Source organism: Centrocercus urophasianus, unplaced genomic scaffold (assembly GCF_019232065.1).
Source record: "Centrocercus urophasianus isolate 14NV4802_14NV808 unplaced genomic scaffold, USGS_Curo_1.0 seq_89, whole genome shotgun sequence".
NCBI classification, from domain to species: Eukaryota; Metazoa; Chordata; class Aves; order Galliformes; family Phasianidae; genus Centrocercus; species Centrocercus urophasianus.
Genome location: NW_024885521.1, coordinates 4,275 through 14,651, shown reverse-complemented (window position 1 = coordinate 14,651; position 10,377 = coordinate 4,275). Strand labels below are relative to the sequence as shown.

Sequence of the window (10,377 nt, the reverse complement as noted above, 5' to 3'; positions counted from 1 at the left end):
TGGCCTTGCACAAATGGTAATGAGGTACTTGCTCTGCATGTCAGGCTTCAGCTGATAACATGCTTAGGTGGGAAAGCCAGTCAATACTGATGTGTCCAGTACACACATAGGGACAAATGTTGGTACAGGGCAAGGGTGGTGGTGATCCCTTTCACCCAGACTTTTGCTACTTGTGTTACCAACTACAGTGTGTTGTGCTAATGTAGGCAAGAATGAGAATCAGCCCTGTATTTACCATGTAACTTCACAAGTATGGCTGTGGTGCAATTATGGGTACAAACCATGAAATAACGGAAGGAGGAATGAGCCAGGAAAGTGGTACATGCAGTACTCCCTCACACCTAGACCTCGAGATGGTGGAAGAATGCAGCTCCAAAAAGCACCCGGCGCATGCGCACCCGCTCTATCCGCTCAATGCGGCAGCGGCTCCCACGATACCAAACACGTTCATTTGGGGGCATGGGAAGGTAGTGCAGCTACGGGCCGGCCTACCGCTCCCAGCGGTTTCTCTGACATTTTATGCTTGTATATCAGTGCCGGTTTGGTCGCACTCTGCTGTAGGTAGGTGGGGGGGGAGGGAAGGGGAGCGAGTTAGCGCTGCGCGGCGGAGGGGAGGGGAGGGGAGGAGGAAGAGGAAGAGGAAGGGAGGAGTTCAGAGTTCAGAGTTCAGACAGTGCCTCCGCCTCCTTCATCTCCGCCGCTAGCTCGGACTCATGATTCCTATATGCCCAGTAGTTTCATTTACCTATGGTAAGTAACAGCGCTTGGGGTCCGTCTGTGGGTGGGGTGGACGGCTGTGAGGGTTCTGAGGTGTCACGTCTGACCTGACTCTCGCGCGTTCTTTCTGTTCCCCTTCTTTTCTTCTCCCCACTTCTTCCTGCTGGGCCTTCTGTCACGGTCCCAATTGCTGCTGCCGCTGCCTCTGGAATATCATCGCTACAGTACCCAGCCGCCTGGGAGAAGATGCTAAAATGGCTACCGGCAACTACTTTGGATTCACCCATAGCGGGGCTGCTGCTCAATATAGGTAACCGCTGCTACCCCTCTCTGCCCCGATTCTGAGCCTACTCTCCCTACTGTGCCTTTGGTGCCTTGTCCCCGAATGGAACCTCCCCGCCCTAGGGGGCTGAGTGCCTAGCGCTGTTCCTGAGTCGGGGCCTCCTCTGTGCCCTGCTCCTCTGGGGTGGCCATGCCGGGGACCTTCCTTCTCATTTGCCTCACCTGCGGGTTTTCTTATTCGGTTGGTATGAACCTTACTGCATCCCCATGGTGTGAGGGTGGGGAGGTGGAGCTGAGCACCATGGAAGTGGAAGGGAATCAACGGTTTTATGGAGTCCCCAAACCCTTAAATTAAAATAGTCGCTTATAGTCAACAATACCAGTGAGTTATCGTCTGTCACCCTGGGCCTTTCTTCAGCTTCAGGGAAGGCAGGGCTTGCTTCCCAAGTTGTTGCCTCCACCTCTGTCAGTGTGGGAGGACAAAATCTTTTTTAATGTTGGTTAAAATTATACTAGCCCAACCTATTGGAGACTGGGTGGATGAGGGAGGAGCTGAAGCTCCAGAAAATACAAGGGACTGTCTCATTCAGCTGAAGCAATGTTACAATGAATGCTCTGTCTAAGAAAATAGAAGGCATTTTCAGGTCCAAGCACCTTTTAAACAGATGTCTTTACTTGGATACCTAAGACCAGGGGCAGGGTCTTACAGTGCAGCTCAGGAATCTGAAATGATACATCTTGTATAGACATATTCACTTAAATCATGGTTGGGTTTTTTTTTGTGTATCAGAAGGTTTAAATAGTAATAACATGATAGTTGTTAGCATCTATTATCTTTGAAATCAACTTACTCAATTTGGCAAAAAAAAAAAAAAAAAGTTAAAATGAGAAACACATTTTTTATTTGTATTGGGTTACCACAATGAACCCTAAATATGAATCCATGTTATTTGTTTCATGAATCTGTAATAAAGACCTTCCTTGACTCCAAAGTCTTGGTTTATAAGAAAAACAGAAGAATAAAGCAAATATATGAAAGCTTATTTACAGACAAATGCAAATTTGTGCTGCTGTTAACTAGCTAATCAAACTTGTTTACCTGATGTAGTTTGAGGAAAGTGGTTTTATGGAGGTCTTGTAATGACTCTCAAAACTGTGCATCTATTCTTTCATGGAGATAGAAAATTCATTGTAATTTACTCTAAGTGTTGAATAAGTATCCTGGTTTCAGCTGAGATAGAGTTGATTTCCTTCATAGTGTCTGGTATGATACTATGTTCTGGCTTTAGGAGAATAAGTGTGTTGATAAGGCACCGATATTTCAGTTGTTGCTGAGCAGCACTGTACAGAGCCAAGGATGTTTCAGCTTTTCAGCTCTTCATGCTGTCCTGCCAGTGAGGGGTCTGGGGGTGTACAAGAAACTGGGAGGGGGCAGAACCAGGATAGCTGACCTAAACTGGCCAAAGGGATGTTCCAAATCGTATGATGTCATGTGGAAAAACTATAAAACTGAGGCAAGTTGTCAGTGTTAAATCTCCTGAAGAACATTCAAAAATCTAAGTGTTTAGAGAGGAGATATTGCTTTATCCTGTACAGGGTGCAAGATGGGAAATCTCCAGAAATGTTTTGTAGAGGAAATGCCTAAGTCATAGCCTGAACCAGTGACTGAGCACCTGGTGGGAAGGCAGAGACAACCCAGGGAAGCTCAGGTGCATGCAGTGCACCTGAGTGACTGGAAGGAGTGGAGCCAGGATCCATCCCTTCCCAGACCTCATTTAAGGGTTGGCAGTGGAGATGAGAGAGATCACTCTCTGGAGATCCCTGCCTACCTGAGGCCTGCCAAAGGTGAGTTGCCTTTCTTGTTTGTTTCTGTGTCTACGGCTGTTGCATTTGGGTTTGTTCTCATTTGCTGTAGCCAAAGGCTTTCACACCCTGCTTTTATTGCTGTACTTTCCATCACATTATAGTGTTACACTTGGCGAGCCAGCCAAATGCTTAATTAGGATGGATTATCTAAAAAAAAAATGGTGTGTTGGATGGTCACTGGGACCACTAATTAACTGAAAGAGGAACTCCTGGGGGAAACTCTGGGATTCCTGGGTTCCCCATGGCTAAGTTCTGCATGAATTATTGAAGAATGAGGACCTATAAGGGACAATGGTCCCATTATTAAATCCTCTTCAAAAATGGCTGACTTCATAAATAAATTAGGCCAACATTTTTTGACAACTGAGGAAATAGTAGTGGCATTGCTGTAGCATGGCCACTGCTACTATTAATGCATTATCTTTCCTATGAGGAAGAATTAAAAGATGGGCTTTTAAGAGCTCATTTTCATATTAGACAATTGGAAGACATCTTAGATGGGACAAACTGCCTTGCCTTCAAATAGAACCTTCCCTTTGAAATTAAGACCTATATCATTAGAAGGGGAAAAGAATTTAGATCAGCAGGATCCTTGCATCCTAGTTGAATCTAAGAACAAAAAGAAAGCCAAACAGACTGAAATCCAACTAGAGGATCTGGGAACCTCAGATCCTCTAGAAATAAGACTGGTAATAACTCAAGTCAAGAAAATCCAGGATAGGCCAGCAGGGTTGGCACCTGAAGAGTGGCCCCTGCCCATACCACACTATATGTAAGGGTGTGCCTGTACACAGCTGCTGAACTCATGGATCTGTTACAGCGATTTAAACCAAGACTCCAAGAGAGCATACCAGCCTGGCTCTTGAGATTATGGGACATGACAGCTGAAAGTGTTATAATTAATGGGTCCGAGATTTCCAAACTGGCATCTATTACAACACATCCAGCCCTCAGACAGAGGCTGTATGTGACAGTAATACATAGTGACAAGAATCATTTTCTAATTCAGTGGGTAATGATGGCATGTAGAATCACATAGCTGAACAAAAGTGATGTAGTAATAAATAATGGTTTATGGACATCAATGGAAGAACTCCAGAATTATATTAGAGAACTGGGAATGAAGGAGGCCATTTATGATGATGCATTTGAGAATGCGGTCCTGGTTAAGTTTTTGGCACGAATGAGGGACTTCATACTACAACAAGCCCCTCTCCATCAGTATGGCACAGTGGTGCCCATACTGAATGCCTCAGCAGCCTCAGAGGCCATAATCCAACAAGCTGCCCAATTGGTGGCTGATCTGGGGGAAACAGTGCCTTCAGACCAGGTGCAATCTTCCTAACATTGGAAGAGGCAGAGGTCCTCCCCATAGCTAAAACTAAGAGACCTGCCCCATGGACTCCTCAATCGGAACCCACATAGGTGTCCCGAAACCAGATGTTTAATGACTTAATCTGAGCTGGGGTTCAATTTGCAAAAATTGATTGCCAGCCCAATCATGTTCTCCAGCTATAAAGGCAGTTGGAAGAAAGTGAGAAGTTTCAAAATATCCCCAATAATTAGAGGTGAGAATGAATGTGGAACTTGGAAGATTTCTTATTTCCCAATGAAAGGAAAAACTCTTGCACTTGTGCAGTTACTTGCGTGACAGGGGATACCAGCTGCCCTGCACCTAGGGCCCCCAGTCAGGACTGGAGGCCCTATATTGAATGGATGATTTTTTGGTCCCAAAAGAACAAATTGCTGGTTATGGCACTAGTTGACACAAGTGCAGAAATGTCATTTCTTTACAGTGATCTGACCAAATTCCAGGGAGGTGGAGTGATGATTGGTGAGTTTGGGGCACAGACCATTCCTGTGACCTAGACATGGTTGAAGTTGGGCGTCTCCCACCCTGGGAGTATAAGGTGTCAATTGCCCCAGTCCTGGAGTATATATTGGGCACAGATACGCTATGGGGTCTGACTCTCCAGACAACTGTAGGAAAGTTCAGACTGAGAGTGAGATGTATTAGTATCCGGATGGTGCAGGCAATACTAAGAGGCCATATGAAGCATGAGCCTATTCGCTTGCCAAATCTGTGCTGGATTACTTAATACTAAACAGTATAGACTCATGGGGGGAGGGGCAAGAGGAAATCCCCAGAACAGTGCAGGAACAAAAAAATGTAGGGATCATAAGACCTGCACAAAGCCCATAAAATTCCCCTATATGGCCAGTATGTAAGTCAGATGGCACTTGGAGATTGACACTTGGAGATGGTCATGCTGCCCATTCATGCAGCTGTACCCAATATTGACTTCCTGATGGACACATTGAGTAGGAAGATAGAAACCTACCATTGTGTCCTAAACTTGGCAAATGCATTCTTCAGTATTTCCATTCATTAAGAATCACAAGATCAGTTTGCATTTACGTGGGGATGCAGGCAGTAGACTTCTCAGGTCCTGCTGCAAGGGTACTTGCATTCACCAGCCTATTGTCCAGGCTTGTCAGTGAAATTCCTGGGTGTAGTTTGGTCAGGAAAGACCGAAGTACTACCTAGTGCAATAATAGACAAGGTTCATGTGCACCTGGTTACTACCATGCCAAGGCAGCTGCAAGACTTTTTGGGTATATTGGGATACTGGCATTCCTTTATCCCCCACTTAGTGCAGCTGCTGGGGTGTTTGTATTGGCTCACAAAAAAAAAAGCCAAAAATGGGACTGGGGGAGAACAGGAGGCCTTCCAGCAAACAAAACTAGCTGTTAAACAGACCCAGGCACTGGGCATATTCAATCCCACCCTTCCAGCCAAACTCGATGTCCATGTAACTCAGGATGGGTTTGGCTGGGGCCTATGGCAGCACCAAAATTCTGTTCAAACCCTAGTTGGGTTCTGGTCTCAGGTCTGGCATGAAGCAGAAGAGAGGTATAGTATGACTGAAAAACAATTATTGGCTGCCTATTCTGCATTATGGGCGGTAGAGCCAATAACCCAAACATCTGAAGTCATAGTTAAGACAGCCTTGCTAATTCAGGGGTGGGTGAAAGATCTGACGCACCTTCCTGAGTCATGGGTGGCCCAAGCAGACAGAGGCATGGTGGGTTACCTATCTCAGTCAGAGGAGTAGTCTGTCTTCGTCACCACTGAAAGAAGTACTCCAGAAGATCCTAGGCCAAGTGACATATCAGTGATGTGCCAGAAGAGACAATGGTCGCTCCACCAGAGAAGGGTCCTGTTTAGGAAGGGAAATATCCCATTCCTTAAGATGCCTGGTATAGATGCCTAGAGGTGAGGGTACCTCTCTGAAGATCCCTGCCTACCAGAGGCCTTCCGTAGCTAAACAGCCTTTTTCCTTTGTTTCTGTGTCTACAGCTGCTGCATTTGGACTTGTTCTCATTTGCTGCAGCCAATGGATTTGCCACTCTGCTACTAGCACTGTGCTTTCCATCCCATTATAGCGTTACAACTTTGCACTGGCTTCTATTTATAGTCTATCTAAAGGATGTCTGTTCTTGTTGTTCTTATTTGTGAATGTCTTGAAGTTATGAAGTATATTTTTGTCATCCAGAATGCTTTTCATAGGTAAACAGGACATCTGGAACTTAAAGCAGAACTTCAACCTTGAGCAAATATCTCAACAAGACAGTAATGTGAAATGATTTATCTTGAGTCATCAACAGTGCCTATGAGTTTAGGTTAAGATGTAGTGTTGTAGGCAGCTAAGTGGAATTGAATTCTTGCAGTTATTGCTAGTCTGGCATTCAGGTGCTATGCACGATGTTAGAATCATAGAATCACCAAGGTTGGAAAAGACCTACAAGATCATCCAGTCCAACCATCCACCTATCACCAATAGTTCTCACTTAACCATGTCCCTTAACACAATGTCTGAATGTTCCTTGAACACCTCCGGGGTCGGTGGCTCTACCACCTCCCTGGGCAAAAGGGTATTCAAGACTGAGGAGCAGCAAAGGAAGGTGAAATACTGTGGATGGAGATCTTTGGTGTTGAGAATTGTTTAGGGATGGAGGTGTTCGGTTGTTTGTTTTTTTTTTCATTTCTTTTTTTTTTTTGCATCTGCTAGTGCTTCTGTCTCATCAGTGTCTAGCTCAGTTACTTCTTCAACCAGATGTTGATTAAAAATGCATTCTGTTTGAGACCTTTGGGATGTAATCCACACAGGTCTACTAGTTCAAGCTTAAAGTATCACTAAACATATGTACAGTGGTGGACAACACTGAGTAAGAGTTATGGCTTATTCTGAAGTGAAAATGCACTACTAGACAAACAAGAAAAATTATTTGCCTTTGGTTGAGTTATGCATGCTGAACTCATAAAATGTATGAGGAACAAAAGTAATCATAATTTTACCTATATCATGGTGCAAAAACACCAAATGCTTTCTTTCTGTGAATTTTATGACCATGCTGCCTTATTTTGGATCATATCTTAAAGGATATGCATTTTTAGTAAAAGGGACTTGTTGATATGATCAAGTTTTATGGTGCTGATTCTCCTTTGCTCAATCTATGAGTAGTCTGATGTGCTATCTTAAACATGCTATTCTAGCTTAGCGTACACAAGAAACCTCCAATAAGCTACTGCTCTTTGTGCAAAGACTTTGGTAGAGTTATCTCCAAACCAGTGAGGTGCCACCCTCAAATGAGATAGGCTGATATCAGGAAGGCAATAGGGAGCTCTGGGTTGTTAATGTGGGGGGGTTGGACTCGATGATCTCTGGAGGTCCCTTCCAACCCCTACAATTCTGTGATTCTGTGAAATGATAATGAACAAGCATTAAACACATGCATACACACATATATATACATGAAATTACTGACTACACTCCCTCAACATCAAATTCCCTTGTGGTACTGTCACGGAGTTGACTAGATCAATCTACATCTGTGACAGGGGCAACAGGCCTCTGCCTTCCCCCCTACCCCAGTCCCACAAAAATAGGAAGGAAGGAAGGAAGGAAGGGAGGAAAAGAACAGCGGCAACAATCTATGGAGGAAAACTTATTTTACTATAATATCGGAATACAAGATAACACAATATAATACAATTTAATTGAAATTGAGATTAATAAATCAGACAAGATGAGAGAGAGAGAGTTCCCGGGACCGAGTCAAACCTGCCTCCCTGCCAAATGTCCTCGGGCTGTTCTCAAACCCTTATCTTTTCGGCCTTCATCCCTCTTACTATCCCAGACACAGTGTCTGCCATCCCTTATTTTCTAACAAGCTCTACATTCTTGCTTCTGTAAACTATCTCTAACTATTCCCCTTCACCCCCCTTATTCTGTCACTGTGAAGCCTTCTTGCCTTTTTACTTTCACTTATGGGGCCTGTCAAGGATCTTTCAAGGGATACAGAGGATCCGAGGCCTGCTGTACTCCAATTGAAAAAGAAGTATTGTCTGTATATGAAGGGGTTCAAAGCTGCATCAGAAGTGGTTGGTACTGAAACATGGCTCCTCTTGATGCCCTAACTGCTTGTGCTGGGCTGGATGTTCAAAGGGAGGATCCCCTCCACACAGCAAGTAACTGATGCTATGTGGAGTAAGTGGCTTGCACTGATCACACAACAAGCTTGAAAAGCAAATCCCAGTCACTAAGGCATCTTGAAATTTCTATAGAGTGACCTGAAGGTGTGCTAAAGAGGTTCCACTGTATAATGAACTATCAGAAAGTGAGAAGCAATATGCCTCATTCAATGATAGGTCCTATTGTAGTACGGGAAAGTGTCAGAAGTAAAAGACTGCTGTATGGAGCCATATATGACAAGTTGCAGAAACTGCTGAAGGAAAAAGTGAATTGAGCCAATTTGCAAAAGTGAAGGCCATCCAGCTGACTTTAGACATTGCTGAGCAAGAGAAGTGGCCAGTACTCTTCTTCTATACTGGCTCTTATATGGTGTCAAATGACCTATGAGTGTGGTTACAGCAATGGGAGTAGAACAGCTGGCAGCACAGAGGCAAATCCATCTGGACTGCTGCATTGTGGAAAGATATTGATGCCTGGGTAGACAATGTGGTTATAAAAGCACGTTATGTAGATGCCCATGTACCTAAAAGTTATGCCACCAAAGAACATCAAAACAAACAGCAGGTGGATTAAGCTGCTAGGAATGAAGTTGTCCTGGTTTCAGCTGGGACAGAATTGATTTTCTTCATTGTGACTGGTATGATGCTATGTTTTTATTTTTGGAGAATAACAATGTTAATAACATAGAGATGTTTTATTTGTTGCTGAGTAGTGCTGCACAGAGCCAAATGGGCTTCACCCTCTCTTACTCTCTTGCCAGTGAGGGGTCTGGGTGTGCAGAAAGAGGTGGGAGGAGACGGAACCAGGAGAACTGACCTAAATGGGTTTAAGTGATGTTCCATACTGTATGACATCATACAAAAAAGTGTAAGAACTTGGGGGAGTTGGCCAGGGTGTGTAGCTGCTGCTTAGGGACTGGCTGGGCTTTGGTTGGTCGGTGGTGAGCATTGTGCATGACTTGCTCTGTAAATGTATATATATTATTATCATTACTATTATTTCTCCCTTTTCTGTCTTAGTATATAGTTTTCATCTCAACCTACAAGTTCTACTTTTTTTTTTTTTTCTCCCAGATTGTCTCCTCCATCTTGCTGGGTGAGGGAGGAGTGAGTAAAAGGCTGCATAGTACTTCACTGCCTGCTGGCTTAAACCACAACAGTGGCTCACATAGGTCTGCATTAGCAACATAAGGATGGATTATTTCTGGTTCGGTGGGTTTGTGACACCTCAGGCCTTCAAGGAATAGATGCAACATATAGATGGGCTTGGGATTGAGGGAGGGGTGGACGCTACTGCACACACTACCTATGAATGTGGAATGTGCTGCAATTGAGTAAGCCAAAGGGATAAAGCCCATTTGGTATGGAGGTCAGTGGCTGAAATATAAATATATAGATATCTAGCAGGTTGATTATCTCAACATTGCCACAAACTTGCCGTGGCAAGCACCATGCACTTACAGTGGCAGAAGCAACCACCAGATGGCTGGAAAGCTATCCCATGTCACTACCTAGGATGCTATCCTGGGCCTTGAAAAGCAAGTCTTATGGTGACATGGTGACCCAGAAAGAACTGAGTCAGATAACGGGACTCATTTCCAAAACAACCTCATAAGCATGTGGGACCTGAGTGTGATGTAAATTATATGGAATAAGGAGTGGATATTGTCCTGGTTACAACTGAGACAGAGTTGATTTTTTACTTCATAGTATCTGGTATGATGCTGCGTTTTGGCTTTAGGAGAAAAACAACATTGATATCAGCTCACATCTACTGTTTGGTCTTCATAAAAGTTCAGCAAGCATCAATGAATGTCAGTAGGTGCAATTTTTTCCACGTGGAGGAATTCAGTGACACACCTTTCCTTCATATGCACTTCCATGTCAGATGCCATTTTGTCAGAATACCCCCCTGCTGCTATCTGTTGCATGGCAACAAAATTTGATGGAATATTGGTGAGAAGGTTCAACCTCTA

General features: G+C 44.1%; 1 long non-coding RNA gene across 1 annotated transcript; it reads left to right on the top strand.

Moving 5' to 3' along the window:
• Nucleotides 1-664: 664 nt before the first annotated feature.
• On the top strand, nucleotides 665-10,175 carry LOC122171249. The gene is made up of 3 exons (XR_006171939.1): nucleotides 665-750; nucleotides 943-1,027; nucleotides 9,476-10,175. It is a non-coding gene; the product is annotated as an uncharacterized LOC122171249 (long non-coding RNA).
• The last annotated feature ends 202 nt before the right edge of the window (nucleotides 10,176-10,377 follow it).